This window comes from Trichechus manatus, unplaced genomic scaffold (assembly GCF_000243295.1).
Source record: "Trichechus manatus latirostris isolate Lorelei unplaced genomic scaffold, TriManLat1.0 scaffold00152, whole genome shotgun sequence".
Classification (NCBI taxonomy): Eukaryota; Metazoa; Chordata; class Mammalia; order Sirenia; family Trichechidae; genus Trichechus; species Trichechus manatus.
In genome coordinates, this window is record NW_004444088.1 from 5,413,237 (window position 1) to 5,419,258 (window position 6,022).

The window sequence follows — 6,022 nt, forward strand, 5'->3', positions numbered from 1 at the left end:
ACAGCAGTCCAGGGACAAGGGGCAGAAGGCAGAAGGGGACAGGGAAGCTGGTGATAGGGAACCCAAGGTTGAGTAAGGATATTGTTGATGTGTTGTGAGGTTGTTAACCATTGTGATAGGGCAACATGTGTACTAACTGTTAAATGAGAAACTATTTTTTTCTGTAAGCCTTCATCTAAAGTGAGAATAGCAGCACAATTGGGAGAGCATAGTCGATGTCACTGAACTGTGCATGTAGAAATTTTTGAAATGGTGTGTGTATCTTTGGCTATGTATATTTTCACCAAAAAAAAAAAGGTCGAGAGGGGAGAGGGTTGACATGTTGTTGGGTTGTTAATCAATGCCATAAAACAATATGTGTACTAGTGTTTCATGAGAAACTATTTGTTCTGTAAGCCTTCACCTGAAGTACAATAAAAAAAAATAATAATACTATTACTACTTCTTCTACCATTTCCACTACCAACACTGTTTCCACATCAACAACTACTACCAATATTATAATTGTTAACTCAGCCCTCCTTAGAGGCCTTTATATTTCCAACATCCAGCAATATTTCACTACTTTGCCTCATATTCTGCTTTTTGGACCAATTTTCTTTTTCATATTTGCTTTTGTTAGTAACAGTTACAGCAGACTACAGGTTTTTTTCATTTTATTTGCCACAGTTTTTTTTCTTACATTCAGTTTTATTGCTTTTTGACTGTTGAGAGAATTGTGAGTAGCCCCAACGACCACTCATAGGCATGTAGAAGTGCAGAAGTCAGATGCTGTGAATTTGAGCTCTTTCTTAGGTTATGTTAAGATTAGCCAGATAATTTCATTTTATTTATATTGTTCAGTAATTATTGATTCTCCATCATAAGCAAGATATTGGCAGAGACATTGGTACAAGGGTCTCCTGTAGAAAGAACCAGGACAGCACCCTGAGGACATTAAAAATCACAGTCCTGGGTGGATATTCATGTACTTTCTAAACATTCAGTTTGGGTTGTTTCTTCCTGATGAATAACATCAGTCTGATAATCCATCAGTTTATATACCCATTTGATGAATTAGTTGATTGAATGTATTTAATCAACTGGTTGATTGGGATATTATGAAAAAACAGTACATTGAAATCAGGTCAGAGGCAAGGTAAGGTGAGCCTGTTTCTAAAGTTGAAGGAATTGTCACTTTTTGCCAGGAACATAGTGCTCTGGGACTGCTGTCCTGGTGAGCAGAAGTGAGCTTTTGTTGGAGCTACTTTGAAAAAGCAATAAGATTTACAATGAATACAAAAGCAGTTTTGTAAATTAATGTGAAATAATTTATAGCTGGGCCCAATTTTAGATTTCCTTAACATTGTTTACAGAGTCTTCTTTCATTTTAATGCATGATAAATTGGTGCTGAACATAATCACTGAAAGAAGTATAATTTCAGAGCTAACAAATGGTCATATTCTCATTTTATTTGTAGTTCCCTTTAGAATAAATATTTTTTTAAAAAATTAAACTATCCCTTTATAATAGGGAACACTTATATTTCACTCTACATGTTCTCATACTGGGAGTGAAACTTATACTTCCATACTTAGGATAAAAAAAAAATGAAAGAAATATTTTTAACTTCTATTTCTCACTCATTCTTCCCCAAGGAAGGATAAATGGCTTTCCCATGAAGGTATCATCTTCCATGGTTTATACTTCCAGGAACATATCAAAAGCTGGATTGTAGCTTTCCTCCCAAATTATGTTTTCCATATTCTGTTTGGTGTGTTTGTTTGTAACAATAATAAAGCTGATGTGTTTATCTTATTTTCATCTGCCTGATTATTGGTTTCACTTATTGAATGGCTCCTAATCCAGTGGTATAGAAAGCGAAATATGATTAATTATTACCTCAAATCCAAAATATCTATATTCTTGCTGATCTATAAAAATGAGACTTTAAATTGACACTTAGGATTTGGTTTGCTTTCACCAGGAATTATTAGACACTATTTCCTCAACCAAAATATTGTGATTAAACTTTTCCTGACTAGATACATTTTTGATGGGGAAAATATTGTTATAAAGTTATTGGTACTCATCAGTTTTCATTTAACAATTTTTTCCAGGTTTTCAATAACATTTTTATAAAAATATATAATAATAGATAAGTCTGAATATTTGCACCCATATGTTCTGAATTCAGTTGATTCAAGTGTCCTTGGTGAAATAGTTTTGTCCTTTAATGGGTGTGTGTTGACGCTATAGACCTTTTGTAGGTAAACTTTTTGGAGATTCATTTTGCACATAAAAATGTACAATATTCTTATTTACTAATTCAATTCTCATCTCCTAATTGAAAATCACCTGTGGAGCTTTGAAAAAAATGCTTATTACTGGATTTCTCCCCCAGATGGTACAGTGGTTAAGAGCTTGGCTGCTAACCAAAAGGTCAACAGTTTGAATCCATCAGCTGCTCGTTGGAAACTCTATGGGGCAATTCTACTCTATAGAGGATCCCTATGAGTTGGAATCAACTTGAAGGCAAAGGGTAATTATTTGTAGAAGGGTCTGGTTGTGAATAATTTTAAAATTCTCCATGTATTTCATACATATGTAGTTGAAATTGAAAACCTCTACTCTTGACAGTGGTCCCAGAAAGCTCTTTTGTGGATTACATGTCAGATTCACCTAGTTACTGACACCTGTGAAAAATACAGATTCAAAGACCCCAGTCTCGGGGATTAAAATTCAGTGTATCTGGGTTGTGGCTTTTTAGTGATTCTGAAGTATAATCAGGTGTGGGACCTCGTCCTAGACAAACTCACTTTTACTGTTACTTTCTAGAACCATGGACAGCTCCCTTAACTTTAAAAGTGTAAACTGAAATTCTAGAATTCTGTAATTTCTGAGTGAATGAGATCTTTGAGATAATCAAAACATCAACAAATTTTCCGGGTGATAACGTGAATCATATGAAAATGTAAACGTATCTTCCTAAGGTCACATAACAGAACGAAGAAGAGTGCTGGTGGCCTTATCTCTCATCTTTCTTCTCTGTTCTCCATCTACACTGGGCTTTTTTCATTTCTTGGGATACACAGTGCCCATCCCCGAGCCCTCATTTAATTGGTAAACTCCTGCTTTTCCACGGGGTTCAAGTGTCACTCCCTCAGGAAGTCATCTTTGACTTAGACTGAATCAGTTATTGTTGTCTATGCTTTATGGATCCATGTTCTTACCCTTCAAATCTCTTATCTCAGTGTGTAACTATACACTCATCAGCGAGATTATTGGATTAAAGTTCTTCCCTACTAGACGTGGAATCCAGAGTCTATGACTGTTTCTGCTTATCTCTGTGACCTTACTCTTAGCACAGCGCCAGGCACATATGTAGTAGGCGGGCAATGAATGTATGTTTAATTGAATTGAATTTATTAGCAACCAGAATATGATGTGAAACCCTGGCAGCACAGTGCTTAAGAGCTACAGCTGCTAACCAAAAAGCCTGCAGTTCAAATCCACCAGGCACTGCTTGAAAACTCTATGGGGCAGTTCTACTCTGTCCTATAGGGTCGCTATGAGTTGGTTTTTTTTTTTTTTTCTCTGATAATATGATGGAAATTTATTTGCCCTAATTTAAAATCTAATGAAATTTCTTGCTCTTGCCATTTGCTTTTGACTTCAATGGGATGTTTCTGACTAATAAAAACATGTACAAGAGGATTTTTAACTATCATATAAAAAAGTTCTTATGACCGTAAGCTGTTGCTGCTTTCAATTATGTATAAGTTAGAAGGAAATATGTACTAGCTTGTAAGAAATCAGAGATATTCTAGTGTGTTTATTCAAGAAAATGCATGATATATTTTCATTTTCCCTGCAGTTGTACATAGAAGTCTCTGTGGGTAGATAATAGATGATAGATAGATAGATAGGTAGGTAGGTAGACAGACAGACAGACAGATAGATATAATATAGAGATAGAGATACAGAGACAGAAAAAGATATACATGGTGTGTTTTTCTCTCTATTCACCATTACTCACTATATGAAAAATGACGAGATTCAAATATTACTAAAATGCTAGCAGAAATACATTCTTCAAATATTTGCTTGAGGTGATCTCTTCTACGTCTTTAGCTTTAAATAGCAGCTATGTGATGATGACTGACAAATGCATATCTCTAGGCTGATATTTCCGTTAAACTCCAGCCTGCTACCTACTCAACTTCTCTGCTTGGATGACTAATAGGCATCTACAATTTAAAGTGTCCAAAACTGACATCTTGAAATCCACCCACAAAATTCATATATCTTCCTTCCTATATTTTCTACCTCAGTAAATGACATTATTATTGATCCAGATTTCCAGAGCAAAATAAAAGACTGTAGTCATCCAAAATCCCACTCTCTTCCTCAGCAATTATTTCCAATAAAGCTGCATCAACACAACCTTCAGAATATATCCTGTATCTTATAACTTCTTACCCGTTGCAATGCTCTTAACTCAGTTCAAGTTAACCTCATTTCTCACTGGACCCTCTGCTCCTACTTTTGACCCTTGTATAGTATACCAATTGGGTAAATAAAAAATCAGATCATGTGGCTGCTAAACTCCAACTCTCCAGTAATTTCCCAGAAAACAGAGAACAGAGGTAGATGCCATGCCCCAAAAGCTAACATAACGTGGCTCCCTATAACTTTTTTTTTTTAATCTCATCGTTTACTATTTTCTCCACACTCACTTCTCTACACTCACTTGTTATATGGTTAGGGAACGTTCCAAGTACAATACTACCTCAGGCCCTTTGGACTTGCTGTTCCATCTGACTGGAAGAGGCTTCTCTTGTTCACCAGGGCGATTCCCCTCATTTCATTCAGATTTCTTCTCATGCCATATACAAAAATTTACTTGAAAAGGATCAACGACCTAAATATAAGAGAAGAAAACACAGGAATAAATTGTCATGACCTTGATTTTGGCTTTGGATTCTTAGATATGACACCAAAAACATGAGCAACAAAAGAAAAAATAGATAAATTGGACTTAATATTAAAAAGTTTTTGCACATCAAAGGACATTATCAAGAAAGTGGAAAGACTATCTACAAAATGGAATAAAATGTTCTCAAATTATACATATGATAAAGGTCTAGTATCCAGAATATATAAAGGACTCTTGCAACTCAAAAATAAAGACAATCTTATTTAAAAATGGGCAAAGGACTTGAATACACATTTCTCAAAAAAAAAAAAAAAGATATAAAAATGACCAATAAGCACGTGAAATGATGCTCAGCTTCATTAGCCTCTATTGTTGCCGTTGTTAGATTTCTTCGAGTCAATTTTGTTTCATAGGGAACCCATGTGACAGGGTAGAACAGTTCCATAGGGTTTTCTAGGCTGTAATCTTTATGGGAGCAGATCACTGGGTCTTTCTTCTGTGAAGCTGCTGGATGGGCTCCAACAACCACCTTTCAGTGAATGAGGAGCACTTAAGCACTGCACCACCAAGGCTCCTTTCATTAGTCATCAAACCAAAAAAACCTCCACTGTTGTCGAGTGGATTCTGACTCATAGCGACCCTATAGGACACATCAAGAGAGTGAAGAGACAACCCACAGAATGGGGAGGAAATATTTGCAAATCATATCTCTGATGAGATACGTGTATCCAGGATATATAAAGAACTCCAACAACTCCACAAAAAGACAAACAACACTATTTAAAAAAACAGGCAAAAGACTTGAATAGATATTTCTCCAAAGATATACAAATGGCAAAGGAGCAGCTGAATAGATATTCGATGTCATTAGTCATTAGGGAAATGCAAATCAAAACCACAGTGAGGTACAACTTCAGACCTACTAAGATGACTATAATTAAGAGTGGAAAATAGCAAGCATTACTGAGGATGTGTAGAAACAGGAAAGCTTGTACATTGCTGGCAAACCAAAAAAACCCCAAACCCATTGCTGTCGAATTGATTCTGTCTCAGCGACCCTATAGGACACAGTAGAACTGCCCCATAGGGTTTCCAAGGCTGTA

At 35.8% G+C, this 6,022-nt stretch overlaps 1 long non-coding RNA gene across 1 annotated transcript in view; it reads right to left on the reverse strand.

The window, feature by feature from the left end:
* The window catches only part of LOC111822287 (uncharacterized), a 39,946-nt gene that overhangs the window by 22,254 nt on the left and 11,670 nt on the right, over nt 1-6,022 (reverse strand). Inside the window, exon 2 of the long non-coding RNA XR_002825571.1 lies at nt 4,773-4,904. This is a non-coding gene — a long non-coding RNA (uncharacterized LOC111822287). The remainder of the gene's footprint in view (nt 1-4,772; nt 4,905-6,022) is intronic.